The following is a 27,141-nucleotide window of genomic DNA, read 5'->3' as shown; positions in this document are numbered from 1 at the left end:
AAGTGAGAGACGTTTGCCGCTCGCAAGCCAATTCCATCCAACCTCCTGCAGGGGGCACTCTGGGCTGGTTTTCCACTTGTTCGCCTGCTGCTGAAACAGCAAAGATTCAATTCGAAGCCCTTTGCAGCAGCTCACCAGGATGGCCGAGTGGTTAAGGCGTTGGACTTAAGATCCAATGGACAAGTGTCCGCGTGGGTTCGAGCCCCACTCCTGGTACAGGTTTTTACTCTTCTTACCTAAATGCGGCAGCAGCTTCGCACAAGCCCTTTCCTGCTGTCTGTAGGCAGTGCCCCTACCTCAAAGCCCTGAGGCTTGAGTTCACCTGAAAAGAGCAACAAGGAATCGTTGCCCGTAGACTCTTTTCCTGGAAAACCTTTGCATTTTTGTACCATGTCCCTCGCATCCCAAGCTTAAGCCGCCAAAGTTGGCAGAGCTTGTGCAACCCCGCCAACAGCCCTACCACCCCAAAAGAAAATTGGGCAGGGATTCCCGCCTCCGCTTCCGAAACGGGCTTCCAAACGGGCGATGCCCTGACGGGTCAGCCAGTCACCGTCTAGGCCCGGTACACCCCTGTGAATAATAGAGCGTCCAACCTCAAATCAGGCTGCAGGGCCCTTCAGCCCATAGAAGGAGAACCTGTCAACAAACGGGGCGAGGGCAATGCTCGGGCCCCTTGCGAAGCCTTTGCCAAGCTCCAAAGGCTGCACTTTCCCAGCAGACCACAGCTCTGTATGCAAATCAAGCAGCTACGACCCCTCCCTCCCCTGCTTTTCTCCTCCAAACCGGTACGCAACCATTTCTGCAGCCCTCTGCCCCAGGGTCCCGGGCAAGGTCTTGGTCTGATGAGGCTAGGGATGGTGGGCGAGCTCGGCTTTGGCAGGGCGACAGGACTAATATTTTCTCTACAGCTTTGGAAGAAAGAAAGCTTCCTTTTTGGGGCACAGGCCCACTTCTAGCGGCGACAGCTTCCGGTAAGGGACCATGCTGAAAAGATGCTTGGAGTTACCGCCAGGGGAGCCACGCCGCTATTGCCTGTGAGTGAAGCTACATTTGAAAGAAATATTTTTTGAGACGCAGTTGTTTGAATTTCTGTAAAAATGTCATTCAGTAAAAGCCTCTCTTCCCTGACCGGGAATCGAACCCGGGCCGCGGCGGTGAGAGCGCCGAATCCTAACCACTAGACCACCAGGGAGACCGCTGGACAGCTCGGGAAGGCCGGGCAGTGGTGTCCGAGTGCACAATGCCTGCAGGTGCCTCAAAGGCCAGTCCATTGGGGGACTGGGAAGAGAGGGGGAGGGCCGAGCAGATAGGTTCTCTCCAGCGGTGAAAAAGGAAGCTGCCTTTTTTGCGTCAAGGGCAGTCTTTCCGCAGCGACAGGAGAATGAATGGGACTCTGCCATAAACACGTTTTGCGTCGCGCTGAGGGCACTTCCTCCATTTTGTGCACGCAAATCTGCATCTGGGAGCAAGATTTCCGGTCGCCAGTTAACTGCATTGCTGTAAATAAAAATGTCAGTTGTTAAAAGAGCTCCTTCCCTGACCGGGAATCGAACCCGGGCCGCTGCGGTGAGAGCGCCGAATCCTAACCACTAGACCACCAGGGACGGTGGGTGCACCCCGTTGCGTGTCGCTCAGATGGTGGCGTCCGAGTCCAAAGGCTGAGGGCCTCTGCTACAATGGGCACCAGTGCCTGCAGGTCTTCGGGGGCCGTTTCTGCTAATAAATAAATAAATAAAGAAATAAAGAAAGAAAGAAAGAAAGAAAACAAAAACACTTGTGATGGTCTGCGAAAAGGGGAGCTTAGAGATTGAAGACAGCATCACTTTGGGAACGTTTGCGCTTTCACTTCCAAGCGCTGATATTCCTGTCTTGCTCTCCTGAAAGGACAGCCTTCCTCGCTATGAGCTTTTGTGGGTCAGTGCTGAAGCTCCCCCTAGAGGCTGCCGCTGAAGATGCACACTCACAACTAACCCTCCTTAGGAGAACTGCTTCGTGGGAGAGCACGTTTATTAAAAGGCGGCAGGCCATGATTGCCTGCGAGACACAGCAGGGTTCAAAGGGGGCTTTGCTTGTACAGCAAGTGCCGGAGGGCAAGAAGGGATGACATAGGAGCTGCCCTTTTTTCGGGCTCGCACACCAAGGCCTGCACCAGCCTTCGAGGCTCAGCCTGCCTCTGGACTGCCCTAGACCACCTTTACTCAAAGCACACACTCTGGTCGGGGACTCGAAGCCAGGCCCGTGGCAGTGAAAGCACCAAATCCTCACCACTAGGCCACCGGGGAAACGACTGCAGCACCCGGGAGGTTTCCGCAACCGTACTTGCAGTCAGCTGGAGGCTATTGTAATGCTGTTAAGTGAGAGACGTTTGCCGCTCGCAAGCCAATTCCATCCAACCTCCTGCAGGGGGCACTCTGGGCTGGTTTTCCACTTGTTCGCCTGCTGCTGAAACAGCAAAGATTCAATTCGAAGCCCTTTGCAGCAGCTCACCAGGATGGCCGAGTGGTTAAGGCGTTGGACTTAAGATCCAATGGACAAGTGTCCGCGTGGGTTCGAGCCCCACTCCTGGTACAGGTTTTTACTCTTCTTACCTAAATGCGGCAGCAGCTTCGCACAAGCCCTTTCCTGCTGTCTGTAGGCAGTGCCCCTACCTCAAAGCCCTGAGGCTTGAGTTCACCTGAAAAGAGCAACAAGGAATCGTTGCCCGTAGACTCTTTTCCTGGAAAACCTTTGCATTTTTGTACCATGTCCCTCGCATCCCAAGCTTAAGCCGCCAAAGTTGGCAGAGCTTGTGCAACCCCGCCAACAGCCCTACCACCCCAAAAGAAAATTGGGCAGGGATTCCCGCCTCCGCTTCCTCACGGCTTCCGAAACGGGCTTCCAAACGGGCGATGCCCTGACGGGTCAGCCAGTCACCGTCTAGGCCCGGTACACCCCTGTGAATAATAGAGCGTCCAACCTCAAATCAGGCTGCAGGGCCCTTCAGCCCATAGAAGGAGAACCTGTCAACAAACGGGGCGAGGGCAATGCTCGGGCCCCTTGCGAAGCCTTTGCCAAGCTCCAAAGGCTGCACTTTCCCAGCAGACCACAGCTCTGTATGCAAATCAAGCAGCTACGACCCCTCCCTCCCCTGCTTTTCTCCTCCAAACCGGTACGCAACCATTTCTGCAGCCCTCTGCCCCAGGGTCCCGGGCAAGGTCTTGGTCTGATGAGGCTAGGGATGGTGGGCGAGCTCGGCTTTGGCAGGGCGACAGGACTAATATTTTCTCTACAGCTTTGGAAGAAAGAAAGCTTCCTTTTTGGGGCACAGGCCCACTTCTAGCGGCGACAGCTTCCGGTAAGGGACCATGCTGAAAAGATGCTTGGAGTTACCGCCAGGGGAGCCACGCCGCTATTGCCTGTGAGTGAAGCTACATTTGAAAGAAATATTTTTTGAGACGCAGTTGTTTGAATTTCTGTAAAAATGTCATTCAGTAAAAGCCTCTCTTCCCTGACCGGGAATCGAACCCGGGCCGCGGCGGTGAGAGCGCCGAATCCTAACCACTAGACCACCAGGGAGACCGCTGGACAGCTCGGGAAGGCCGGGCAGTGGTGTCCGAGTGCACAATGCCTGCAGGTGCCTCAAAGGCCAGTCCATTGGGGGACTGGGAAGAGAGGGGGAGGGCCGAGCAGATAGGTTCTCTCCAGCGGTGAAAAAGGAAGCTGCCTTTTTTGCGTCAAGGGCAGTCTTTCCGCAGCGACAGGAGAATGAATGGGACTCTGCCATAAACACGTTTTGCGTCGCGCTGAGGGCACTTCCTCCATTTTGTGCACGCAAATCTGCATCTGGGAGCAAGATTTCCGGTCGCCAGTTAACTGCATTGCTGTAAATAAAAATGTCAGTTGTTAAAAGAGCTCCTTCCCTGACCGGGAATCGAACCCGGGCCGCTGCGGTGAGAGCGCCGAATCCTAACCACTAGACCACCAGGGACGGTGGGTGCACCCCGTTGCGTGTCGCTCAGATGGTGGCGTCCGAGTCCAAAGGCTGAGGGCCTCTGCTACAATGGGCACCAGTGCCTGCAGGTCTTCGGGGGCCGTTTCTGCTAATAAATAAATAAATAAAGAAATAAAGAAAGAAAGAAAGAAAGAAAACAAAAACACTTGTGATGGTCTGCGAAAAGGGGAGCTTAGAGATTGAAGACAGCATCACTTTGGGAACGTTTGCGCTTTCACTTCCAAGCGCTGATATTCCTGTCTTGCTCTCCTGAAAGGACAGCCTTCCTCGCTATGAGCTTTTGTGGGTCAGTGCTGAAGCTCCCCCTAGAGGCTGCCGCTGAAGATGCACACTCACAACTAACCCTCCTTAGGAGAACTGCTTCGTGGGAGAGCACGTTTATTAAAAGGCGGCAGGCCATGATTGCCTGCGAGACACAGCAGGGTTACCATGCAGAGTTCAAAGGGGGCTTTGCTTGTACAGCAAGTGCCGGAGGGCAAGAAGGGATGACATAGGAGCTGCCCTTTTTTCGGGCTCGCACACCAAGGCCTGCACCAGCCTTCGAGGCTCAGCCTGCCTCTGGACTGCCCTAGACCACCTTTACTCAAAGCACACACTCTGGTCGGGGACTCGAAGCCAGGCCCGTGGCAGTGAAAGCACCAAATCCTCACCACTAGGCCACCGGGGAAACGACTGCAGCACCCGGGAGGTTTCCGCAACCGTACTTGCAGTCAGCTGGAGGCTATTGTAATGCTGTTAAGTGAGAGACGTTTGCCGCTCGCAAGCCAATTCCATCCAACCTCCTGCAGGGGGCACTCTGGGCTGGTTTTCCACTTGTTCGCCTGCTGCTGAAACAGCAAAGATTCAATTCGAAGCCCTTTGCAGCAGCTCACCAGGATGGCCGAGTGGTTAAGGCGTTGGACTTAAGATCCAATGGACAAGTGTCCGCGTGGGTTCGAGCCCCACTCCTGGTACAGGTTTTTACTCTTCTTACCTAAATGCGGCAGCAGCTTCGCACAAGCCCTTTCCTGCTGTCTGTAGGCAGTGCCCCTACCTCAAAGCCCTGAGGCTTGAGTTCACCTGAAAAGAGCAACAAGGAATCGTTGCCCGTAGACTCTTTTCCTGGAAAACCTTTGCATTTTTGTACCATGTCCCTCGCATCCCAAGCTTAAGCCGCCAAAGTTGGCAGAGCTTGTGCAACCCCGCCAACAGCCCTACCACCCCAAAAGAAAATTGGGCAGGGATTCCCGCCTCCGCTTCCTCACGGCTTCCGAAACGGGCTTCCAAACGGGCGATGCCCTGACGGGTCACCCAGTCACCGTCTAGGCCCGGTACACCCCTGTGAATAATAGAGCGTCCAACCTCAAATCAGGCTACAGGGCCCTTCAGCCCATAGAAGGAGAACCTGTCAACAAACGGGGCGAGGGCAATGCTCGGGCCCCTTGCGAAGCCTTTGCCAAGCTCCAAAGGCTGCACTTTCCCAGCAGACCACAGCTCTGTATGCAAATCAAGCAGCTACGACCCCTCCCTCCCCTGCTTTTCTCCTCCAAACCGGTACGCAACCATTTCTGCAGCCCTCTGCCCCAGGGTCCCGGGCAAGGTCTTGGTCTGATGAGGCTAGGGATGGTGGGCGAGCTCGGCTTTGGCAGGGCGACAGGACTAATATTTTCTCTACAGCTTTGGAAGAAAGAAAGCTTCCTTTTTGGGGCACAGGCCCACTTCTAGCGGCGACAGCTTCCGGTAAGGGACCATGCTGAAAAGATGCTTGGAGTTACCGCCAGGGGAGCCACGCCGCTATTGCCTGTGAGTGAAGCTACATTTGAAAGAAATATTTTTTGAGACGCAGTTGTTTGAATTTCTGTAAAAATGTCATTCAGTAAAAGCCTCTCTTCCCTGACCGGGAATCGAACCCGGGCCGCGGCGGTGAGAGCGCCGAATCCTAACCACTAGACCACCAGGGAGACCGCTGGACAGCTCGGGAAGGCCGGGCAGTGGTGTCCGAGTGCACAATGCCTGCAGGTGCCTCAAAGGCCAGTCCATTGGGGGACTGGGAAGAGAGGGGGAGGGCCGAGCAGATAGGTTCTCTCCAGCGGTGAAAAAGGAAGCTGCCTTTTTTGCGTCAAGGGCAGTCTTTCCGCAGCGACAGGAGAATGAATGGGACTCTGCCATAAACACGTTTTGCGTCGCGCTGAGGGCACTTCCTCCATTTTGTGCACGCAAATCTGCATCTGGGAGCAAGATTTCCGGTCGCCAGTTAACTGCATTGCTGTAAATAAAAATGTCAGTTGTTAAAAGAGCTCCTTCCCTGACCGGGAATCGAACCCGGGCCGCGGCGGTGAGAGCGCCGAATCCTAACCACTAGACCACCAGGGACGGTGGGTGCACCCCGTTGCGTGTCGCTCAGATGGTGGCGTCCGAGTCCAAAGGCTGAGGGCCTCTGCTACAATGGGCACCAGTGCCTGCAGGTCTTCGGGGGCCGTTTCTGCTAATAAATAAATAAATAAAGAAATAAAGAAAGAAAGAAAGAAAGAAAACAAAAACACTTGTGATGGTCTGCGAAAAGGGGAGCTTAGAGATTGAAGACAGCATCACTTTGGGAACGTTTGCGCTTTCACTTCCAAGCGCTGATATTCCTGTCTTGCTCTCCTGAAAGGACAGCCTTCCTCGCTATGAGCTTTTGTGGGTCAGTGCTGAAGCTCCCCCTAGAGGCTGCCGCTGAAGATGCACACTCACAACTAACCCTCCTTAGGAGAACTGCTTCGTGGGAGAGCACGTTTATTAAAAGGCGGCAGGCCATGATTGCCTGCGAGACACAGCAGGGTTACCATGCAGAGTTCAAAGGGGGCTTTGCTTGTACAGCAAGTGCCGGAGGGCAAGAAGGGATGACATAGGAGCTGCCCTTTTTTCGGGCTCGCACACCAAGGCCTGCACCAGCCTTCGAGGCTCAGCCTGCCTCTGGACTGCCCTAGACCACCTTTACTCAAAGCACACACTCTGGTCGGGGACTCGAAGCCAGGCCCGTGGCAGTGAAAGCACCAAATCCTCACCACTAGGCCACCGGGGAAACGACTGCAGCACCCGGGAGGTTTCCGCAACCGTACTTGCAGTCAGCTGGAGGCTATTGTAATGCTGTTAAGTGAGAGACGTTTGCCGCTCGCAAGCCAATTCCATCCAACCTCCTGCAGGGGGCACTCTGGGCTGGTTTTCCACTTGTTCGCCTGCTGCTGAAACAGCAAAGATTCAATTCGAAGCCCTTTGCAGCAGCTCACCAGGATGGCCGAGTGGTTAAGGCGTTGGACTTAAGATCCAATGGACAAGTGTCCGCGTGGGTTCGAGCCCCACTCCTGGTACAGGTTTTTACTCTTCTTACCTAAATGCGGCAGCAGCTTCGCACAAGCCCTTTCCTGCTGTCTGTAGGCAGTGCCCCTACCTCAAAGCCCTGAGGCTTGAGTTCACCTGAAAAGAGCAACAAGGAATCGTTGCCCGTAGACTCTTTTCCTGGAAAACCTTTGCATTTTTGTACCATGTCCCTCGCATCCCAAGCTTAAGCCGCCAAAGTTGGCAGAGCTTGTGCAACCCCGCCAACAGCCCTACCACCCCAAAAGAAAATTGGGCAGGGATTCCCGCCTCCGCTTCCGAAACGGGCTTCCAAACGGGCGATGCCCTGACGGGTCAGCCAGTCACCGTCTAGGCCCGGTACACCCCTGTGAATAATAGAGCGTCCAACCTCAAATCAGGCTACAGGGCCCTTCAGCCCATAGAAGGAGAACCTGTCAACAAACGGGGCGAGGGCAATGCTCGGGCCCCTTGCGAAGCCTTTGCCAAGCTCCAAAGGCTGCACTTTCCCAGCAGACCACAGCTCTGTATGCAAATCAAGCAGCTACGACCCCTCCCTCCCCTGCTTTTCTCCTCCAAACCGGTACGCAACCATTTCTGCAGCCCTCTGCCCCAGGGTCCCGGGCAAGGTCTTGGTCTGATGAGGCTAGGGATGGTGGGCGAGCTCGGCTTTGGCAGGGCGACAGGACTAATATTTTCTCTACAGCTTTGGAAGAAAGAAAGCTTCCTTTTTGGGGCACAGGCCCACTTCTAGCGGCGACAGCTTCCGGTAAGGGACCATGCTGAAAAGATGCTTGGAGTTACCGCCAGGGGAGCCACGCCGCTATTGCCTGTGAGTGAAGCTACATTTGAAAGAAATATTTTTTGAGACGCAGTTGTTTGAATTTCTGTAAAAATGTCATTCAGTAAAAGCCTCTCTTCCCTGACCGGGAATCGAACCCGGGCCGCGGCGGTGAGAGCGCCGAATCCTAACCACTAGACCACCAGGGAGACCGCTGGACAGCTCGGGAAGGCCGGGCAGTGGTGTCCGAGTGCACAATGCCTGCAGGTGCCTCAAAGGCCAGTCCATTGGGGGACTGGGAAGAGAGGGGGAGGGCCGAGCAGATAGGTTCTCTCCAGCGGTGAAAAAGGAAGCTGCCTTTTTTGCGTCAAGGGCAGTCTTTCCGCAGCGACAGGAGAATGAATGGGACTCTGCCATAAACACGTTTTGCGTCGCGCTGAGGGCACTTCCTCCATTTTGTGCACGCAAATCTGCATCTGGGAGCAAGATTTCCGGTCGCCAGTTAACTGCATTGCTGTAAATAAAAATGTCAGTTGTTAAAAGAGCTCCTTCCCTGACCGGGAATCGAACCCGGGCCGCGGTGGTGAGAGCGCCGAATCCTAACCACTAGACCACCAGGGACGGTGGGTGCACCCCGTTGCGTGTCGCTCAGATGGTGGCGTCCGAGTCCAAAGGCTGAGGGCCTCTGCTACAATGGGCACCAGTGCCTGCAGGTCTTCGGGGGCCGTTTCTGCTAATAAATAAAGAAAGAAAGAAAGAAAGAAAGAAAGAAAGAAAACAAAAACACTTGTGATGGTCTGCGAAAAGGGGAGCTTAGAGATTGAAGACAGCATCACTTTGGGAACGTTTGCGCTTTCACTTCCAAGCGCTGATATTCCTGTCTTGCTCTCCTGAAAGGACAGCCTTCCTCGCTATGAGCTTTTGTGGGTCAGTGCTGAAGCTCCCCCTAGAGGCTGCCGCTGAAGATGCACACTCACAACTAACCCTCCTTAGGAGAACTGCTTCGTGGGAGAGCACGTTTATTAAAAGGCGGCAGGCCATGATTGCCTGCGAGACACAGCAGGGTTACCATGCAGAGTTCAAAGGGGGCTTTGCTTGTACAGCAAGTGCCGGAGGGCAAGAAGGGATGACATAGGAGCTGCCCTTTTTTCGGGCTCGCACACCAAGGCCTGCACCAGCCTTCGAGGCTCAGCCTGCCTCTGGACTGCCCTAGACCACCTTTACTCAAAGCACACACTCTGGTCGGGGACTCGAAGCCAGGCCCGTGGCAGTGAAAGCACCAAATCCTCACCACTAGGCCACCGGGGAAACGACTGCAGCACCCGGGAGGTTTCCGCAACCGTACTTGCAGTCAGCTGGAGGCTATTGTAATGCTGTTAAGTGAGAGACGTTTGCCGCTCGCAAGCCAATTCCATCCAACCTCCTGCAGGGGGCACTCTGGGCTGGTTTTCCACTTGTTCGCCTGCTGCTGAAACAGCAAAGATTCAATTCGAAGCCCTTTGCAGCAGCTCACCAGGATGGCCGAGTGGTTAAGGCGTTGGACTTAAGATCCAATGGACAAGTGTCCGCGTGGGTTCGAGCCCCACTCCTGGTACAGGTTTTTACTCTTCTTACCTAAATGCGGCAGCAGCTTCGCACAAGCCCTTTCCTGCTGTCTGTAGGCAGTGCCCCTACCTCAAAGCCCTGAGGCTTGAGTTCACCTGAAAAGAGCAACAAGGAATCGTTGCCCGTAGACTCTTTTCCTGGAAAACCTTTGCATTTTTGTACCATGTCCCTCGCATCCCAAGCTTAAGCCGCCAAAGTTGGCAGAGCTTGTGCAACCCCGCCAACAGCCCTACCACCCCAAAAGAAAATTGGGCAGGGATTCCCGCCTCCGCTTCCTCACGGCTTCCGAAACGGGCTTCCAAACGGGCGATGCCCTGACGGGTCAGCCAGTCACCGTCTAGGCCCGGTACACCCCTGTGAATAATAGAGCGTCCAACCTCAAATCAGGCTACAGGGCCCTTCAGCCCATAGAAGGAGAACCTGTCAACAAACGGGGCGAGGGCAATGCTCGGGCCCCTTGCGAAGCCTTTGCCAAGCTCCAAAGGCTGCACTTTCCCAGCAGACCACAGCTCTGTATGCAAATCAAGCAGCTACGACCCCTCCCTCCCCTGCTTTTCTCCTCCAAACCGGTACGCAACCATTTCTGCAGCCCTCTGCCCCAGGGTCCCGGGCAAGGTCTTGGTCTGATGAGGCTAGGGATGGTGGGCGAGCTCGGCTTTGGCAGGGCGACAGGACTAATATTTTCTCTACAGCTTTGGAAGAAAGAAAGCTTCCTTTTTGGGGCACAGGCCCACTTCTAGCGGCGACAGCTTCCGGTAAGGGACCATGCTGAAAAGATGCTTGGAGTTACCGCCAGGGGAGCCACGCCGCTATTGCCTGTGAGTGAAGCTACATTTGAAAGAAATATTTTTTGAGACGCAGTTGTTTGAATTTGTGTAAAAATGTCATTCAGTAAAAGCCTCTCTTCCCTGACCGGGAATCGAACCCGGGCCGCGGCGGTGAGAGCGCCGAATCCTAACCACTAGACCACCAGGGAGACCGCTGGACAGCTCGGGAAGGCCGGGCAGTGGTGTCCGAGTGCACAATGCCTGCAGGTGCCTCAAAGGCCAGTCCATTGGGGGACTGGGAAGAGAGGGGGAGGGCCGAGCAGATAGGTTCTCTCCAGCGGTGAAAAAGGAAGCTGCCTTTTTTGCGTCAAGGGCAGTCTTTCCGCAGCGACAGGAGAATGAATGGGACTCTGCCATAAACACGTTTTGCGTCGCGCTGAGGGCACTTCCTCCATTTTGTGCACGCAAATCTGCATCTGGGAGCAAGATTTCCGGTCGCCAGTTAACTGCATTGCTGTAAATAAAAATGTCAGTTGTTAAAAGAGCTCCTTCCCTGACCGGGAATCGAACCCGGGCCGCTGCGGTGAGAGCGCCGAATCCTAACCACTAGACCACCAGGGAAGGTGGGTGCACCCCGTTGCGTGTCGCTCAGATGGTGGCGTCCGAGTCCAAAGGCTGAGGGCCTCTGCTACAATGGGCACCAGTGCCTGCAGGTCTTCGGGGGCCGTTTCTGCTAATAAATAAATAAATAAAGAAATAAAGAAAGAAAGAAAGAAAGAAAACAAAAACACTTGTGATGGTCTGCGAAAAGGGGAGCTTAGAGATTGAAGACAGCATCACTTTGGGAACGTTTGCGCTTTCACTTCCAAGCGCTGATATTCCTGTCTTGCTCTCCTGAAAGGACAGCCTTCCTCGCTATGAGCTTTTGTGGGTCAGTGCTGAAGCTCCCCCTAGAGGCTGCCGCTGAAGATGCACACTCACAACTAACCCTCCTTAGGAGAACTGCTTCGTGGGAGAGCACGTTTATTAAAAGGCGGCAGGCCATGATTGCCTGCGAGACACAGCAGGGTTACCATGCAGAGTTCAAAGGGGGCTTTGCTTGTACAGCAAGTGCCGGAGGGCAAGAAGGGATGACATAGGAGCTGCCCTTTTTTCGGGCTCGCACACCAAGGCCTGCACCAGCCTTCGAGGCTCAGCCTGCCTCTGGACTGCCCTAGACCACCTTTACTCAAAGCACACACTCTGGTCGGGGACTCGAAGCCAGGCCCGTGGCAGTGAAAGCACCAAATCCTCACCACTAGGCCACCGGGGAAACGACTGCAGCACCCGGGAGGTTTCCGCAACCGTACTTGCAGTCAGCTGGAGGCTATTGTAATGCTGTTAAGTGAGAGACGTTTGCCGCTCGCAAGCCAATTCCATCCAACCTCCTGCAGGGGGCACTCTGGGCTGGTTTTCCACTTGTTCGCCTGCTGCTGAAACAGCAAAGATTCAATTCGAAGCCCTTTGCAGCAGCTCACCAGGATGGCCGAGTGGTTAAGGCGTTGGACTTAAGATCCAATGGACAAGTGTCCGCGTGGGTTCGAGCCCCACTCCTGGTACAGGTTTTTACTCTTCTTACCTAAATGCGGCAGCAGCTTCGCACAAGCCCTTTCCTGCTGTCTGTAGGCAGTGCCCCTACCTCAAAGCCCTGAGGCTTGAGTTCACCTGAAAAGAGCAACAAGGAATCGTTGCCCGTAGACTCTTTTCCTGGAAAACCTTTGCATTTTTGTACCATGTCCCTCGCATCCCAAGCTTAAGCCGCCAAAGTTGGCAGAGCTTGTGCAACCCCGCCAACAGCCCTACCACCCCAAAAGAAAATTGGGCAGGGATTCCCGCCTCCGCTTCCTCACGGCTTCCGAAACGGGCTTCCAAACGGGCGATGCCCTGACGGGTCACCCAGTCACCGTCTAGGCCCGGTACACCCCTGTGAATAATAGAGCGTCCAACCTCAAATCAGGCTACAGGGCCCTTCAGCCCATAGAAGGAGAACCTGTCAACAAACGGGGCGAGGGCAATGCTCGGGCCCCTTGCGAAGCCTTTGCCAAGCTCCAAAGGCTGCACTTTCCCAGCAGACCACAGCTCTGTATGCAAATCAAGCAGCTACGACCCCTCCCTCCCCTGCTTTTCTCCTCCAAACCGGTACGCAACCATTTCTGCAGCCCTCTGCCCCAGGGTCCCGGGCAAGGTCTTGGTCTGATGAGGCTAGGGATGGTGGGCGAGCTCGGCTTTGGCAGGGCGACAGGACTAATATTTTCTCTACAGCTTTGGAAGAAAGAAAGCTTCCTTTTTGGGGCACAGGCCCACTTCTAGCGGCGACAGCTTCCGGTAAGGGACCATGCTGAAAAGATGCTTGGAGTTACCGCCAGGGGAGCCACGCCGCTATTGCCTGTGAGTGAAGCTACATTTGAAAGAAATATTTTTTGAGACGCAGTTGTTTGAATTTCTGTAAAAATGTCATTCAGTAAAAGCCTCTCTTCCCTGACCGGGAATCGAACCCGGGCCGCGGCGGTGAGAGCGCCGAATCCTAACCACTAGACCACCAGGGAGACCGCTGGACAGCTCGGGAAGGCCGGGCAGTGGTGTCCGAGTGCACAATGCCTGCAGGTGCCTCAAAGGCCAGTCCATTGGGGGACTGGGAAGAGAGGGGGAGGGCCGAGCAGATAGGTTCTCTCCAGCGGTGAAAAAGGAAGCTGCCTTTTTTGCGTCAAGGGCAGTCTTTCCGCAGCGACAGGAGAATGAATGGGACTCTGCCATAAACACGTTTTGCGTCGCGCTGAGGGCACTTCCTCCATTTTGTGCACGCAAATCTGCATCTGGGAGCAAGATTTCCGGTCGCCAGTTAACTGCATTGCTGTAAATAAAAATGTCAGTTGTTAAAAGAGCTCCTTCCCTGACCGGGAATCGAACCCGGGCCGCGAACCCGGGCCGCGGTGGTGAGAGCGCCGAATCCTAACCACTAGACCACCAGGGACGGTGGGTGCACCCCGTTGCGTGTCGCTCAGATGGTGGCGTCCGAGTCCAAAGGCTGAGGGCCTCTGCTACAATGGGCACCAGTGCCTGCAGGTCTTCGGGGGCCGTTTCTGCTAATAAATAAATAAATAAAGAAAGAAAGAAAGAAAGAAAGAAAACAAAAACACTTGTGATGGTCTGCGAAAAGGGGAGCTTAGAGATTGAAGACAGCATCACTTTGGGAATGTTTGCGCTTTCACTTCCAAGCGCTGATATTCCTGTCTTGCTCTCCTGAAAGGACAGCCTTCCTCGCTATGAGCTTTTGTGGGTCAGTGCTGAAGCTCCCCCTAGAGGCTGCCGCTGAAGATGCACACTCACAACTAACCCTCCTTAGGAGAACTGCTTCGTGGGAGAGCACGTTTATTAAAAGGCGGCAGGCCATGATTGCCTGCGAGACACAGCAGGGTTACCATGCAGAGTTCAAAGGGGGCTTTGCTTGTACAGCAAGTGCCGGAGGGCAAGAAGGGATGACATAGGAGCTGCCCTTTTTTCGGGCTCGCACACCAAGGCCTGCACCAGCCTTCGAGGCTCAGCCTGCCTCTGGACTGCCCTAGACCACCTTTACTCAAAGCACACACTCTGGTCGGGGACTCGAAGCCAGGCCCGTGGCAGTGAAAGCACCAAATCCTCACCACTAGGCCACCGGGGAAACGACTGCAGCACCCGGGAGGTTTCCGCAACCGTACTTGCAGTCAGCTGGAGGCTATTGTAATGCTGTTAAGTGAGAGACGTTTGCCGCTCGCAAGCCAATTCCATCCAACCTCCTGCAGGGGGCACTCTGGGCTGGTTTTCCACTTGTTCGCCTGCTGCTGAAACAGCAAAGATTCAATTCGAAGCCCTTTGCAGCAGCTCACCAGGATGGCCGAGTGGTTAAGGCGTTGGATTTAAGATCCAATGGACAAGTGTCCGCGTGGGTTCGAGCCCCACTCCTGGTACAGGTTTTTACTCTTCTTACCTAAATGCGGCAGCAGCTTCGCACAAGCCCTTTCCTGCTGTCTGTAGGCAGTGCCCCTACCTCAAAGCCCTGAGGCTTGAGTTCACCTGAAAAGAGCAACAAGGAATCGTTGCCCGTAGACTCTTTTCCTGGAAAACCTTTGCATTTTTGTACCATGTCCCTCGCATCCCAAGCTTAAGCCGCCAAAGTTGGCAGAGCTTGTGCAACCCCGCCAACAGCCCTACCACCCCAAAAGAAAATTGGGCAGGGATTCCCGCCTCCGCTTCCGAAACGGGCTTCCAAACGGGCGATGCCCTGACGGGTCAGCCAGTCACCGTCTAGGCCCGGTACACCCCTGTGAATAATAGAGCGTCCAACCTCAAATCAGGCTACAGGGCCCTTCAGCCCATAGAAGGAGAACCTGTCAACAAACGGGGCGAGGGCAATGCTCGGGCCCCTTGCGAAGCCTTTGCCAAGCTCCAAAGGCTGCACTTTCCCAGCAGACCACAGCTCTGTATGCAAATCAAGCAGCTACGACCCCTCCCTCCCCTGCTTTTCTCCTCCAAACCGGTACGCAACCATTTCTGCAGCCCTCTGCCCCAGGGTCCCGGGCAAGGTCTTGGTCTGATGAGGCTAGGGATGGTGGGCGAGCTCGGCTTTGGCAGGGCGACAGGACTAATATTTTCTCTACAGCTTTGGAAGAAAGAAAGCTTCCTTTTTGGGGCACAGGCCCACTTCTAGCGGCGACAGCTTCCGGTAAGGGACCATGCTGAAAAGATGCTTGGAGTTACCGCCAGGGGAGCCACGCCGCTATTGCCTGTGAGTGAAGCTACATTTGAAAGAAATATTTTTTGAGACGCAGTTGTTTGAATTTCTGTAAAAATGTCATTCAGTAAAAGCCTCTCTTCCCTGACCGGGAATCGAACCCGGGCCGCGGCGGTGAGAGCGCCGAATCCTAACCACTAGACCACCAGGGAGACCGCTGGACAGCTCGGGAAGGCCGGGCAGTGGTGTCCGAGTGCACAATGCCTGCAGGTGCCTCAAAGGCCAGTCCATTGGGGGACTGGGAAGAGAGGGGGAGGGCCGAGCAGATAGGTTCTCTCCAGCGGTGAAAAAGGAAGCTGCCTTTTTTGCGTCAAGGGCAGTCTTTCCGCAGCGACAGGAGAATGAATGGGACTCTGCCATAAACACGTTTTGCGTCGCGCTGAGGGCACTTCCTCCATTTTGTGCACGCAAATCTGCATCTGGGAGCAAGATTTCCGGTCGCCAGTTAACTGCATTGCTGTAAATAAAAATGTCAGTTGTTAAAAGAGCTCCTTCCCTGACCGGGAATCGAACCCGGGCCGCGGCGGTGAGAGCGCCGAATCCTAACCACTAGACCACCAGGGACGGTGGGTGCACCCCGTTGCGTGTCGCTCAGATGGTGGCGTCCGAGTCCAAAGGCTGAGGGCCTCTGCTACAATGGGCACCAGTGCCTGCAGGTCTTCGGGGGCCGTTTCTGCTAATAAATAAATAAAGAAAGAAAGAAATAAAGAAAGAAAGAAAGAAAGAAAGAAAACAAAAACACTTGTGATGGTCTGCGAAAAGGGGAGCTTAGAGATTGAAGACAGCATCACTTTGGGAACGTTTGCGCTTTCACTTCCAAGCGCTGATATTCCTGTCTTGCTCTCCTGAAAGGACAGCCTTCCTCGCTATGAGCTTTTGTGGGTCAGTGCTGAAGCTCCCCCTAGAGGCTGCCGCTGAAGATGCACACTCACAACTAACCCTCCTTAGGAGAACTGCTTCGTGGGAGAGCACGTTTATTAAAAGGCGGCAGGCCATGATTGCCTGCGAGACACAGCAGGGTTACCATGCAGAGTTCAAAGGGGGCTTTGCTTGTACAGCAAGTGCCGGAGGGCAAGAAGGGATGACATAGGAGCTGCCCTTTTTTCGGGCTCGCACACCAAGGCCTGCACCAGCCTTCGAGGCTCAGCCTGCCTCTGGACTGCCCTAGACCACCTTTACTCAAAGCACACACTCTGGTCGGGGACTCGAAGCCAGGCCCGTGGCAGTGAAAGCACCAAATCCTCACCACTAGGCCACCGGGGAAACGACTGCAGCACCCGGGAGGTTTCCGCAACCGTACTTGCAGTCAGCTGGAGGCTATTGTAATGCTGTTAAGTGAGAGACGTTTGCCGCTCGCAAGCCAATTCCATCCAACCTCCTGCAGGGGGCACTCTGGGCTGGTTTTCCACTTGTTCGCCTGCTGCTGAAACAGCAAAGATTCAATTCGAAGCCCTTTGCAGCAGCTCACCAGGATGGCCGAGTGGTTAAGGCGTTGGACTTAAGATCCAATGGACAAGTGTCCGCGTGGGTTCGAGCCCCACTCCTGGTACAGGTTTTTACTCTTCTTACCTAAATGCGGCAGCAGCTTCGCACAAGCCCTTTCCTGCTGTCTGTAGGCAGTGCCCCTACCTCAAAGAAAGCCCTGAGGCTTGAGTTCACCTGAAAAGAGCAACAAGGAATCGTTGCCCGTAGACTCTTTTCCTGGAAAACCTTTGCATTTTTGTACCATGTCCCTCGCATCCCAAGCTTAAGCCGCCAAAGTTGGCAGAGCTTGTGCAACCCCGCCAACAGCCCTACCACCCCAAAAGAAAATTGGGCAGGGATTCCCGCCTCCGCTTCCGAAACGGGCTTCCAAACGGGCGATGCCCTGACGGGTCAGCCAGTCACCGTCTAGGCCCGGTACACCCCTGTGAATAATAGAGCGTCCAACCTCAAATCAGGCTACAGGGCCCTTCAGCCCATAGAAGGAGAACCTGTCAACAAACGGGGCGAGGGCAATGCTCGGGCCCCTTGCGAAGCCTTTGCCAAGCTCCAAAGGCTGCACTTTCCCAGCAGACCACAGCTCTGTATGCAAATCAAGCAGCTACGACCCCTCCCTCCCCTGCTTTTCTCCTCCAAACCGGTACGCAACCATTTCTGCAGCCCTCTGCCCCAGGGTCCCGGGCAAGGTCTTGGTCTGATGAGGCTAGGGATGGTGGGCGAGCTCGGCTTTGGCAGGGCGACAGGACTAATATTTTCTCTACAGCTTTGGAAGAAAGAAAGCTTCCTTTTTGGGGCACAGGCCCACTTCTAGCGGCGACAGCTTCCGGTAAGGGACCATGCTGAAAAGATGCTTGGAGTTACCGCCAGGGGAGCCACGCCGCTATTGCCTGTGAGTGAAGCTACATTTGAAAGAAATATTTTTTGAGACGCAGTTGTTTGAATTTCTGTAAAAATGTCATTCAGTAAAAGCCTCTCTTCCCTGACCGGGAATCGAACCCGGGCCGCGGCGGTGAGAGCGCCGAATCCTAACCACTAGACCACCAGGGAGACCGCTGGACAACTCGGGAAGGCCGGGCAGTGGTGTCCGAGTGCACAATGCCTGCAGGTGCCTCAAAGGCCAGTCCATTGGGGGACTGGGAAGAGAGGGGGAGGGCCGAGCAGATAGGTTCTCTCCAGCGGTGAAAAAGGAAGCTGCCTTTTTTGCGTCAAGGGCAGTCTTTCCGCAGCGACAGGAGAATGAATGGGACTCTGCCATAAACACGTTTTGCGTCGCGCTGAGGGCACTTCCTCCATTTTGTGCACGCAAATCTGCATCTGGGAGCAAGATTTCCGGTCGCCAGTTAACTGCATTGCTGTAAATAAAAATGTCAGTTGTTAAAAGAGCTCCTTCCCTGACCGGGAATCGAACCCGGGCCGCGGTGGTGAGAGCGCCGAATCCTAACCACTAGACCACCAGGGACGGTGGGTGCACCCCGTTGCGTGTCGCTCAGATGGTGGCGTCCGAGTCCAAAGGCTGAGGGCCTCTGCTACAATGGGCACCAGTGCCTGCAGGTCTTCGGGGGCCGTTTCTGCTAATAAATAAAGAAATAAAGAAAGAAAGAAAGAAAGAAAGAAAACAAAAACACTTGTGATGGTCTGCGAAAAGGGGAGCTTAGAGATTGAAGACAGCATCACTTTGGGAACGTTTGCGCTTTCACTTCCAAGCGCTGATATTCCTGTCTTGCTCTCCTGAAAGGACAGCCTTCCTCGCTATGAGCTTTTGTGGGTCAGTGCTGAAGCTCCCCCTAGAGGCTGCCGCTGAAGATGCACACTCACAACTAACCCTCCTTAGGAGAACTGCTTCGTGGGAGAGCACGTTTATTAAAAGGCGGCAGGCCATGATTGCCTGCGAGACACAGCAGGGTTACCATGCAGAGTTCAAAGGGGGCTTTGCTTGTACAGCAAGTGCCGGAGGGCAAGAAGGGATGACATAGGAGCTGCCCTTTTTTCGGGCTCGCACACCAAGGCCTGCACCAGCCTTCGAGGCTCAGCCTGCCTCTGGACTGCCCTAGACCACCTTTACTCAAAGCACACACTCTGGTCGGGGACTCGAAGCCAGGCCCGTGGCAGTGAAAGCACCAAATCCTCACCACTAGGCCACCGGGGAAACGACTGCAGCACCCGGGAGGTTTCCGCAACCGTACTTGCAGTCAGCTGGAGGCTATTGTAATGCTGTTAAGTGAGAGACGTTTGCCGCTCGCAAGCCAATTCCATCCAACCTCCTGCAGGGGGCACTCTGGGCTGGTTTTCCACTTGTTCGCCTGCTGCTGAAACAGCAAAGATTCAATTCGAAGCCCTTTGCAGCAGCTCACCAGGATGGCCGAGTGGTTAAGGCGTTGGACTTAAGATCCAATGGACAAGTGTCCGCGTGGGTTCGAGCCCCACTCCTGGTACAGGTTTTTACTCTTCTTACCTAAATGCGGCAGCAGCTTCGCACAAGCCCTTTCCTGCTGTCTGTAGGCAGTGCCCCTACCTCAAAGCCCTGAGGCTTGAGTTCACCTGAAAAGAGCAACAAGGAATCGTTGCCCGTAGACTCTTTTCCTGGAAAACCTTTGCATTTTTGTACCATGTCCCTCGCATCCCAAGCTTAAGCCGCCAAAGTTGGCAGAGCTTGTGCAACCCCGCCAACAGCCCTACCACCCCAAAAGAAAATTGGGCAGGGATTCCCGCCTCCGCTTCCTCACGGCTTCCGAAACGGGCTTCCAAACGGGCGATGCCCTGACGGGTCAGCCAGTCACCGTCTAGGCCCGGTACACCCCTGTGAATAATAGAGCGTCCAACCTCAAATCAGGCTACAGGGCCCTTCAGCCCATAGAAGGAGAACCTGTCAACAAACGGGGCGAGGGCAATGCTCGGGCCCCTTGCGAAGCCTTTGCCAAGCTCCAAAGGCTGCACTTTCCCAGCAGACCACAGCTCTGTATGCAAATCAAGCAGCTACGACCCCTCCCTCCCCTGCTTTTCTCCTCCAAACCGGTACGCAACCATTTCTGCAGCCCTCTGCCCCAGGGTCCCGGGCAAGGTCTTGGTCTGATGAGGCTAGGGATGGTGGGCGAGCTCGGCTTTGGCAGGGCGACAGGACTAATATTTTCTCTACAGCTTTGGAAGAAAGAAAGCTTCCTTTTTGGGGCACAGGCCCACTTCTAGCGGCGACAGCTTCCGGTAAGGGACCATGCTGAAAAGATGCTTGGAGTTACCGCCAGGGGAGCCACGCCGCTATTGCCTGTGAGTGAAGCTACATTTGAAAGAAATATTTTTTGAGACGCAGTTGTTTGAATTTCTGTAAAAATGTCATTCAGTAAAAGCCTCTCTTCCCTGACCGGGAATCGAACCCGGGCCGCGGCGGTGAGAGCGCCGAATCCTAACCACTAGACCACCAGGGAGACCGCTGGACAGCTCGGGAAGGCCGGGCAGTGGTGTCCGAGTGCACAATGCCTGCAGGTGCCTCAAAGGCCAGTCCATTGGGGGACTGGGAAGAGAGGGGGAGGGCCGAGCAGATAGGTTCTCTCCAGCGGTGAAAAAGGAAGCTGCCTTTTTTGCGTCAAGGGCAGTCTTTCCGCAGCGACAGGAGAATGAATGGGACTCTGCCATAAACACGTTTTGCGTCGCGCTGAGGGCACTTCCTCCATTTTGTGCACGCAAATCTGCATCTGGGAGCAAGATTTCCGGTCGCCAGTTAACTGCATTGCTGTAAATAAAAATGTCAGTTGTTAAAAGAGCTCCTTCCCTGACCGGGAATCGAACCCGGGCCGCGGCGGTGAGAGCGCCGAATCCTAACCACTAGACCACCAGGGACGGTGGGTGCACCCCGTTGCGTGTCGCTCAGATGGTGGCGTCCGAGTCCAAAGGCTGAGGGCCTCTGCTACAATGGGCACCAGTGCCTGCAGGTCTTCGGGGGCCGTTTCTGCTAATAAATAAATAAATAAAGAAATAAAGAAAGAAAGAAAGAAAGAAAACAAAAACACTTGTGATGGTCTGCGAAAAGGGGAGCTTAGAGATTGAAGACAGCATCACTTTGGGAACGTTTGCGCTTTCACTTCCAAGCGCTGATATTCCTGTCTTGCTCTCCTGAAAGGACAGCCTTCCTCGCTATGAGCTTTTGTGGGTCAGTGCTGAAGCTCCCCCTAGAGGCTGCCGCTGAAGATGCACACTCACAACTAACCCTCCTTAGGAGAACTGCTTCGTGGGAGAGCACGTTTATTAAAAGGCGGCAGGCCATGATTGCCTGCGAGACACAGCAGGGTTACCATGCAGAGTTCAAAGGGGGCTTTGCTTGTACAGCAAGTGCCGGAGGGCAAGAAGGGATGACATAGGAGCTGCCCTTTTTTCGGGCTCGCACACCAAGGCCTGCACCAGCCTTCGAGGCTCAGCCTGCCTCTGGACTGCCCTAGACCACCTTTACTCAAAGCACACACTCTGGTCGGGGACTCGAAGCCAGGCCCGTGGCAGTGAAAGCACCAAATCCTCACCACTAGGCCACCGGGGAAACGACTGCAGCACCCGGGAGGTTTCCGCAACCGTACTTGCAGTCAGCTGGAGGCTATTGTAATGCTGTTAAGTGAGAGACGTTTGCCGCTCGCAAGCCAATTCCATCCAACCTCCTGCAGGGGGCACTCTGGGCTGGTTTTCCACTTGTTCGCCTGCTGCTGAAACAGCAAAGATTCAATTCGAAGCCCTTTGCAGCAGCTCACCAGGATGGCCGAGTGGTTAAGGCGTTGGACTTAAGATCCAATGGACAAGTGTCCGCGTGGGTTCGAGCCCCACTCCTGGTACAGGTTTTTACTCTTCTTACCTAAATGCGGCAGCAGCTTCGCACAAGCCCTTTCCTGCTGTCTGTAGGCAGTGCCCCTACCTCAAAGCCCTGAGGCTTGAGTTCACCTGAAAAGAGCAACAAGGAATCGTTGCCCGTAGACTCTTTTCCTGGAAAACCTTTGCATTTTTGTACCATGTCCCTCGCATCCCAAGCTTAAGCCGCCAAAGTTGGCAGAGCTTGTGCAACCCCGCCAACAGCCCTACCACCCCAAAAGAAAATTGGGCAGGGATTCCCGCCTCCGCTTCCGAAACGGGCTTCCAAACGGGCGATGCCCTGACGGGTCAGCCAGTCACCGTCTAGGCCCGGTACACCCCTGTGAATAATAGAGCGTCCAACCTCAAATCAGGCTACAGGGCCCTTCAGCCCATAGAAGGAGAACCTGTCAACAAACGGGGCGAGGGCAATGCTCGGGCCCCTTGCGAAGCCTTTGCCAAGCTCCAAAGGCTGCACTTTCCCAGCAGACCACAGCTCTGTATGCAAATCAAGCAGCTACGACCCCTCCCTCCCCTGCTTTTCTCCTCCAAACCGGTACGCAACCATTTCTGCAGCCCTCTGCCCCAGGGTCCCGGGCAAGGTCTTGGTCTGATGAGGCTAGGGATGGTGGGCGAGCTCGGCTTTGGCAGGGCGACAGGACTAATATTTTCTCTACAGCTTTGGAAGAAAGAAAGCTTCCTTTTTGGGGCACAGGCCCACTTCTAGCGGCGACAGCTTCCGGTAAGGGACCATGCTGAAAAGATGCTTGGAGTTACCGCCAGGGGAGCCACGCCGCTATTGCCTGTGAGTGAAGCTACATTTGAAAGAAATATTTTTTGAGACGCAGTTGTTTGAATTTCTGTAAAAATGTCATTCAGTAAAAGCCTCTCTTCCCTGACCGGGAATCGAACCCTAGACCACCAGGGAGACCGCTGGACAGCTCGGGAAGGCCGGGCAGTGGTGTCCGAGTGCACAATGCCTGCAGGTGCCTCAAAGGCCAGTCCATTGGGGGACTGGGAAGAGAGGGGGAGGGCCGAGCAGATAGGTTCTCTCCAGCAGTGAAAAAGGAAGCTGCCTTTTTTGCGTCAAGGGCAGTCTTTCCGCAGCGACAGGAGAATGAATGGGACTCTGCCATAAACACGTTTTGCGTCGCGCTGAGGGCACTTCCTCCATTTTGTGCACGCAAATCTGCATCTGGGAGCAAGATTTCCGGTCGCCAGTTAACTGCATTGCTGTAAATAAAAATGTCAGTTGTTAAAAGAGCTCCTTCCCTGACCGGGAATCGAACCCGGGCTGCGGCGGTGAGAGCGCCGAATCCTAACCACTAGACCACCAGGGACGGTGGGTGCACCCCGTTGCGTGTCGCTCAGATGGTGGCGTCCGAGTCCAAAGGCTGAGGGCCTCTGCTACAATGGGCACCAGTGCCTGCAGGTCTTCGGGGGCCGTTTCTGCTAATAAATAAATAAATAAAGAAATAAAGAAAGAAAGAAAGAAAGAAAACAAAAACACTTGTGATGGTCTGCGAAAAGGGGAGCTTAGAGATTGAAGACAGCATCACTTTGGGAACGTTTGCGCTTTCACTTCCAAGCGCTGATATTCCTGTCTTGCTCTCCTGAAAGGACAGCCTTCCTCGCTATGAGCTTTTGTGGGTCAGTGCTGAAGCTCCCCCTAGAGGCTGCCGCTGAAGATGCACACTCACAACTAACCCTCCTTAGGAGAACTGCTTCGTGGGAGAGCACGTTTATTAAAAGGCGGCAGGCCATGATTGCCTGCGAGACACAGCAGGGTTACCATGCAGAGTTCAAAGGGGGCTTTGCTTGTACAGCAAGTGCCGGAGGGCAAGAAGGGATGACATAGGAGCTGCCCTTTTTTCGGGCTCGCACACCAAGGCCTGCACCAGCCTTCGAGGCTCAGCCTGCCTCTGGACTGCCCTAGACCACCTTTACTCAAAGCACACACCCTGGTCGGGGACTCGAAGCCAGGCCCGTGGCAGTGAAAGCACCAAATCCTCACCACTAGGCCACCGGGGAAACGACTGCAGCACCCGGGAGGTTTCCGCAACCGTACTTGCAGTCAGCTGGAGGCTATTGTAATGCTGTTAAGTGAGAGACGTTTGCCGCTCGCAAGCCAATTCCATCCAACCTCCTGCAGGGGGCACTCTGGGCTGGTTTTCCACTTGTTCGCCTGCTGCTGAAACAGCAAAGATTCAATTCGAAGCCCTTTGCAGCAGCTCACCAGGATGGCCGAGTGGTTAAGGCGTTGGACTTAAGATCCAATGGACAAGTGTCCGCGTGGGTTCGAGCCCCACTCCTGGTACAGGTTTTTACTCTTCTTATCTAAATGCGGCAGCAGCTTCGCACAAGCCCTTTCCTGCTGTCTGTAGGCAGTGCCCCTACCTCAAAGCCCTGAGGCTTGAGTTCACCTGAAAAGAGCAACAAGGAATCGTTGCCCGTAGACTCTTTTCCTGGAAAACCTTTGCATTTTTGTACCATGTCCCTCGCATCCCAAGCTTAAGCCGCCAAAGTTGGCAGAGCTTGTGCAACCCCGCCAACAGCCCTACCACCCCAAAAGAAAATTGGGCAGGGATTCCCGCCTCCGCTTCCTCACGGCTTCCAAACGGGCGATGCCCTGACGGGTCAGCCAGTCACCGTCTAGGCCCGGTACACCCCTGTGAATAATAGAGCGTCCAACCTCAAATCAGGCTACAGGGCCCTTCAGCCCATAGAAGGAGAACCTGTCAACAAACGGGGCGAGGGCAATGCTCGGGCCCCTTGCGAAGCCTTTGCCAAGCTCCAAAGGCTGCACTTTCCCAGCAGACCACAGCTCTGTATGCAAATCAAGCAGCTACGACCCCTCCCTCCCCTGCTTTTCTCCTCCAAACCGGTACGCAACCATTTCTGCAGCCCTCTGCCCCAGGGTCCCGGGCAAGGTCTTGGTCTGATGAGGCTAGGGATGGTGGGCGAGCTCGGCTTTGGCAGGGCGACAGGACTAATATTTTCTCTACAGCTTTGGAAGAAAGAAAGCTTCCTTTTTGGGGCACAGGCCCACTTCTAGCGGCGACAGCTTCCGGTAAGGGACCATGCTGAAAAGATGCTTGGAGTTACCGCCAGGGGAGCCACGCCGCTATTGCCTGTGAGTGAAGCTACATTTGAAAGAAATATTTTTTGAGACGCAGTTGTTTGAATTTCTGTAAAAATGTCATTCAGTAAAAGCCTCTCTTCCCTGACCGGGAATCGAACCCGGGCCGCGGCGGTGAGAGCGCCGAATCCTAACCACTAGACCACCAGGGAGACCGCTGGACAGCTCGGGAAGGCCGGGCAGTGGTGTCCGAGTGCACAATGCCTGCAGGTGCCTCAAAGGCCAGTCCATTGGGGGACTGGGAAGAGAGGGGGAGGGCCGAGCAGATAGGTTCTCTCCAGCGGTGAAAAAGGAAGCTGCCTTTTTTGCGTCAAGGGCAGTCTTTCCGCAGCGACAGGAGAATGAATGGGACTCTGCCATAAACACGTTTTGCGTCGCGCTGAGGGCACTTCCTCCATTTTGTGCACGCAAATCTGCATCTGGGAGCAAGATTTCCGGTCGCCAGTTAACTGCATTGCTGTAAATAAAAATGTCAGTTGTTAAAAGAGCTCCTTCCCTGACCGGGAATCGAACCCGGGCCGCGGCGGTGAGAGCGCCGAATCCTAACCACTAGACCACCAGGGACGGTGGGTGCACCCCGTTGCGTGTCGCTCAGATGGTGGCGTCCGAGTCCAAAGGCTGAGGGCCTCTGCTACAATGGGCACCAGTGCCTGCAGGTCTTCGGGGGCCGTTTCTGCTAATAAATAAATAAATAAAGAAATAAAGAAAGAAAGAAAGAAAGAAAACAAAAACACTTGTGATGGTCTGCGAAAAGGGGAGCTTAGAGATTGAAGACAGCATCACTTTGGGAACGTTTGCGCTTTCACTTCCAAGCGCTGATATTCCTGTCTTGCTCTCCTGAAAGGACAGCCTTCCTCGCTATGAGCTTTTGTGGGTCAGTGCTGAAGCTCCCCCTAGAGGCTGCCGCTGAAGATGCACACTCACAACTAACCCTCCTTAGGAGAACTGCTTCGTGGGAGAGCACGTTTATTAAAAGGCGGCAGGCCATGATTGCCTGCGAGACACAGCAGGGTTACCATGCAGAGTTCAAAGGGGGCTTTGCTTGTACAGCAAGTGCCGGAGGGCAAGAAGGGATGACATAGGAGCTGCCCTTTTTTCGGGCTCGCACACCAAGGCCTGCACCAGCCTTCGAGGCTCAGCCTGCCTCTGGACTGCCCTAGACCACCTTTACTCAAAGCACACACTCTGGTCGGGGACTCGAAGCCAGGCCCGTGGCAGTGAAAGCACCAAATCCTCACCACTAGGCCACCGGGGAAACGACTGCAGCACCCGGGAGGTTTCCGCAACCGTACTTGCAGTCAGCTGGAGGCTATTGTAATGCTGTTAAGTGAGAGACGTTTGCCGCTCGCAAGCCAATTCCATCCAACCTCCTGCAGGGGGCACTCTGGGCTGGTTTTCCACTTGTTCGCCTGCTGCTGAAACAGCAAAGATTCAATTCGAAGCCCTTTGCAGCAGCTCACCAGGATGGCCGAGTGGTTAAGGCGTTGGACTTAAGATCCAATGGACAAGTGTCCGCGTGGGTTCGAGCCCCACTCCTGGTACAGGTTTTTACTCTTCTTACCTAAATGCGGCAGCAGCTTCGCACAAGCCCTTTCCTGCTGTCTGTAGGCAGTGCCCCTACCTCAAAGCCCTGAGGCTTGAGTTCACCTGAAAAGAGCAACAAGGAATCGTTGCCCGTAGACTCTTTTCCTGGAAAACCTTTGCATTTTTGTACCATGTCCCTCGCATCCCAAGCTTAAGCCGCCAAAGTTGGCAGAGCTTGTGCAACCCCGCCAACAGCCCTACCACCCCAAAAGAAAATTGGGCAGGGATTCCCGCCTCCGCTTCCGAAACGGGCTTCCAAACGGGCGATGCCCTGACGGGTCAGCCAGTCACCGTCTAGGCCCGGTACACCCCTGTGAATAATAGAGCGTCCAACCTCAAATCAGGCTACAGGGCCCTTCAGCCCATAGAAGGAGAACCTGTCAACAAACGGGGCGAGGGCAATGCTCGGGCCCCTTGCGAAGCCTTTGCCAAGCTCCAAAGGCTGCACTTTCCCAGCAGACCACAGCTCTGTATGCAAATCAAGCAGCTACGACCCCTCCCTCCCCTGCTTTTCTCCTCCAAACCGGTACGCAACCATTTCTGCAGCCCTCTGCCCCAGGGTCCCGGGCAAGGTCTTGGTCTGATGAGGCTAGGGATGGTGGGCGAGCTCGGCTTTGGCAGGGCGACAGGACTAATATTTTCTCTACAGCTTTGGAAGAAAGAAAGCTTCCTTTTTGGGGCACAGGCCCACTTCTAGCGGCGACAGCTTCCGGTAAGGGACCATGCTGAAAAGATGCTTGGAGTTACCGCCAGGGGAGCCACGCCGCTATTGCCTGTGAGTGAAGCTACATTTGAAAGAAATATTTTTTGAGACGCAGTTGTTTGAATTTCTGTAAAAATGTCATTCAG

At 54.6% G+C, this 27,141-nt stretch overlaps 33 non-coding genes across 33 annotated transcripts; 12 read left to right on the top strand and 21 right to left on the bottom strand.

Annotated features, from left to right (window-relative positions):
- The first annotated feature begins 133 nt into the window (after positions 1 to 133).
- On the top strand, positions 134 to 216 carry TRNAL-UAA (transfer RNA leucine (anticodon UAA)). Its single transcript has one exon. It is a non-coding gene; the product is annotated as a tRNA-Leu (tRNA).
- Positions 217 to 1,120: 904 nt separating this feature from the next.
- On the bottom strand, positions 1,121 to 1,192 carry TRNAE-CUC (transfer RNA glutamic acid (anticodon CUC)). The gene has a single exon. It is a non-coding gene; the product is annotated as a tRNA-Glu (tRNA).
- A 340-nt stretch (positions 1,193 to 1,532) lies between these two features.
- TRNAE-CUC (transfer RNA glutamic acid (anticodon CUC)) lies at positions 1,533 to 1,604 on the bottom strand. The gene has a single exon. It is a non-coding gene; the product is annotated as a tRNA-Glu (tRNA).
- An 881-nt stretch (positions 1,605 to 2,485) lies between these two features.
- On the top strand, positions 2,486 to 2,568 carry TRNAL-UAA (transfer RNA leucine (anticodon UAA)). The gene has a single exon. It is a non-coding gene; the product is annotated as a tRNA-Leu (tRNA).
- A 915-nt stretch (positions 2,569 to 3,483) lies between these two features.
- Positions 3,484 to 3,555, bottom strand: TRNAE-CUC (transfer RNA glutamic acid (anticodon CUC)). Its single transcript has one exon. It is a non-coding gene; the product is annotated as a tRNA-Glu (tRNA).
- Positions 3,556 to 3,895: 340 nt separating this feature from the next.
- TRNAE-CUC (transfer RNA glutamic acid (anticodon CUC)) lies at positions 3,896 to 3,967 on the bottom strand. The gene has a single exon. It is a non-coding gene; the product is annotated as a tRNA-Glu (tRNA).
- Positions 3,968 to 4,861: 894 nt separating this feature from the next.
- On the top strand, positions 4,862 to 4,944 carry TRNAL-UAA (transfer RNA leucine (anticodon UAA)). Its single transcript has one exon. It is a non-coding gene; the product is annotated as a tRNA-Leu (tRNA).
- A 915-nt stretch (positions 4,945 to 5,859) lies between these two features.
- TRNAE-CUC (transfer RNA glutamic acid (anticodon CUC)) lies at positions 5,860 to 5,931 on the bottom strand. Its single transcript has one exon. It is a non-coding gene; the product is annotated as a tRNA-Glu (tRNA).
- Positions 5,932 to 6,271: 340 nt separating this feature from the next.
- On the bottom strand, positions 6,272 to 6,343 carry TRNAE-CUC (transfer RNA glutamic acid (anticodon CUC)). The gene has a single exon. It is a non-coding gene; the product is annotated as a tRNA-Glu (tRNA).
- An 894-nt stretch (positions 6,344 to 7,237) lies between these two features.
- TRNAL-UAA (transfer RNA leucine (anticodon UAA)) lies at positions 7,238 to 7,320 on the top strand. The gene has a single exon. It is a non-coding gene; the product is annotated as a tRNA-Leu (tRNA).
- Positions 7,321 to 8,224: 904 nt separating this feature from the next.
- Positions 8,225 to 8,296, bottom strand: TRNAE-CUC (transfer RNA glutamic acid (anticodon CUC)). The gene has a single exon. It is a non-coding gene; the product is annotated as a tRNA-Glu (tRNA).
- A 340-nt stretch (positions 8,297 to 8,636) lies between these two features.
- TRNAE-CUC (transfer RNA glutamic acid (anticodon CUC)) lies at positions 8,637 to 8,708 on the bottom strand. Its single transcript has one exon. It is a non-coding gene; the product is annotated as a tRNA-Glu (tRNA).
- An 890-nt stretch (positions 8,709 to 9,598) lies between these two features.
- Positions 9,599 to 9,681, top strand: TRNAL-UAA (transfer RNA leucine (anticodon UAA)). Its single transcript has one exon. It is a non-coding gene; the product is annotated as a tRNA-Leu (tRNA).
- Positions 9,682 to 10,596: 915 nt separating this feature from the next.
- TRNAE-CUC (transfer RNA glutamic acid (anticodon CUC)) lies at positions 10,597 to 10,668 on the bottom strand. The gene has a single exon. It is a non-coding gene; the product is annotated as a tRNA-Glu (tRNA).
- Positions 10,669 to 11,008: 340 nt separating this feature from the next.
- On the bottom strand, positions 11,009 to 11,080 carry TRNAE-CUC (transfer RNA glutamic acid (anticodon CUC)). The gene has a single exon. It is a non-coding gene; the product is annotated as a tRNA-Glu (tRNA).
- Positions 11,081 to 11,974: 894 nt separating this feature from the next.
- On the top strand, positions 11,975 to 12,057 carry TRNAL-UAA (transfer RNA leucine (anticodon UAA)). Its single transcript has one exon. It is a non-coding gene; the product is annotated as a tRNA-Leu (tRNA).
- A 915-nt stretch (positions 12,058 to 12,972) lies between these two features.
- On the bottom strand, positions 12,973 to 13,044 carry TRNAE-CUC (transfer RNA glutamic acid (anticodon CUC)). Its single transcript has one exon. It is a non-coding gene; the product is annotated as a tRNA-Glu (tRNA).
- A 340-nt stretch (positions 13,045 to 13,384) lies between these two features.
- Positions 13,385 to 13,469, bottom strand: TRNAE-CUC (transfer RNA glutamic acid (anticodon CUC)). The gene has a single exon. It is a non-coding gene; the product is annotated as a tRNA-Glu (tRNA).
- An 890-nt stretch (positions 13,470 to 14,359) lies between these two features.
- TRNAL-UAA (transfer RNA leucine (anticodon UAA)) lies at positions 14,360 to 14,442 on the top strand. The gene has a single exon. It is a non-coding gene; the product is annotated as a tRNA-Leu (tRNA).
- A 904-nt stretch (positions 14,443 to 15,346) lies between these two features.
- TRNAE-CUC (transfer RNA glutamic acid (anticodon CUC)) lies at positions 15,347 to 15,418 on the bottom strand. The gene has a single exon. It is a non-coding gene; the product is annotated as a tRNA-Glu (tRNA).
- Positions 15,419 to 15,758: 340 nt separating this feature from the next.
- TRNAE-CUC (transfer RNA glutamic acid (anticodon CUC)) lies at positions 15,759 to 15,830 on the bottom strand. The gene has a single exon. It is a non-coding gene; the product is annotated as a tRNA-Glu (tRNA).
- A 902-nt stretch (positions 15,831 to 16,732) lies between these two features.
- TRNAL-UAA (transfer RNA leucine (anticodon UAA)) lies at positions 16,733 to 16,815 on the top strand. The gene has a single exon. It is a non-coding gene; the product is annotated as a tRNA-Leu (tRNA).
- Positions 16,816 to 17,723: 908 nt separating this feature from the next.
- TRNAE-CUC (transfer RNA glutamic acid (anticodon CUC)) lies at positions 17,724 to 17,795 on the bottom strand. Its single transcript has one exon. It is a non-coding gene; the product is annotated as a tRNA-Glu (tRNA).
- Positions 17,796 to 18,135: 340 nt separating this feature from the next.
- TRNAE-CUC (transfer RNA glutamic acid (anticodon CUC)) lies at positions 18,136 to 18,207 on the bottom strand. The gene has a single exon. It is a non-coding gene; the product is annotated as a tRNA-Glu (tRNA).
- An 890-nt stretch (positions 18,208 to 19,097) lies between these two features.
- Positions 19,098 to 19,180, top strand: TRNAL-UAA (transfer RNA leucine (anticodon UAA)). Its single transcript has one exon. It is a non-coding gene; the product is annotated as a tRNA-Leu (tRNA).
- A 915-nt stretch (positions 19,181 to 20,095) lies between these two features.
- Positions 20,096 to 20,167, bottom strand: TRNAE-CUC (transfer RNA glutamic acid (anticodon CUC)). Its single transcript has one exon. It is a non-coding gene; the product is annotated as a tRNA-Glu (tRNA).
- Positions 20,168 to 20,507: 340 nt separating this feature from the next.
- Positions 20,508 to 20,579, bottom strand: TRNAE-CUC (transfer RNA glutamic acid (anticodon CUC)). The gene has a single exon. It is a non-coding gene; the product is annotated as a tRNA-Glu (tRNA).
- An 894-nt stretch (positions 20,580 to 21,473) lies between these two features.
- On the top strand, positions 21,474 to 21,556 carry TRNAL-UAA (transfer RNA leucine (anticodon UAA)). Its single transcript has one exon. It is a non-coding gene; the product is annotated as a tRNA-Leu (tRNA).
- A 1,281-nt stretch (positions 21,557 to 22,837) lies between these two features.
- On the bottom strand, positions 22,838 to 22,909 carry TRNAE-CUC (transfer RNA glutamic acid (anticodon CUC)). Its single transcript has one exon. It is a non-coding gene; the product is annotated as a tRNA-Glu (tRNA).
- Positions 22,910 to 23,803: 894 nt separating this feature from the next.
- On the top strand, positions 23,804 to 23,886 carry TRNAL-UAA (transfer RNA leucine (anticodon UAA)). The gene has a single exon. It is a non-coding gene; the product is annotated as a tRNA-Leu (tRNA).
- Positions 23,887 to 24,788: 902 nt separating this feature from the next.
- TRNAE-CUC (transfer RNA glutamic acid (anticodon CUC)) lies at positions 24,789 to 24,860 on the bottom strand. The gene has a single exon. It is a non-coding gene; the product is annotated as a tRNA-Glu (tRNA).
- A 340-nt stretch (positions 24,861 to 25,200) lies between these two features.
- On the bottom strand, positions 25,201 to 25,272 carry TRNAE-CUC (transfer RNA glutamic acid (anticodon CUC)). The gene has a single exon. It is a non-coding gene; the product is annotated as a tRNA-Glu (tRNA).
- An 894-nt stretch (positions 25,273 to 26,166) lies between these two features.
- On the top strand, positions 26,167 to 26,249 carry TRNAL-UAA (transfer RNA leucine (anticodon UAA)). Its single transcript has one exon. It is a non-coding gene; the product is annotated as a tRNA-Leu (tRNA).
- Positions 26,250 to 27,141: the final 892 nt, after the last annotated feature.

The sequence above is a fragment of the Ambystoma mexicanum genome, chromosome 5p, assembly GCF_040938575.1.
Source record: "Ambystoma mexicanum isolate Mex_15411 chromosome 5p, UKY_AmexF1_1, whole genome shotgun sequence".
NCBI lineage: Eukaryota > Metazoa > Chordata > Amphibia > Caudata > Ambystomatidae > Ambystoma > Ambystoma mexicanum.
Note: the sequence above shows the minus strand (reverse complement) of the source record. Positions and strands in the feature narration are given on the sequence as shown.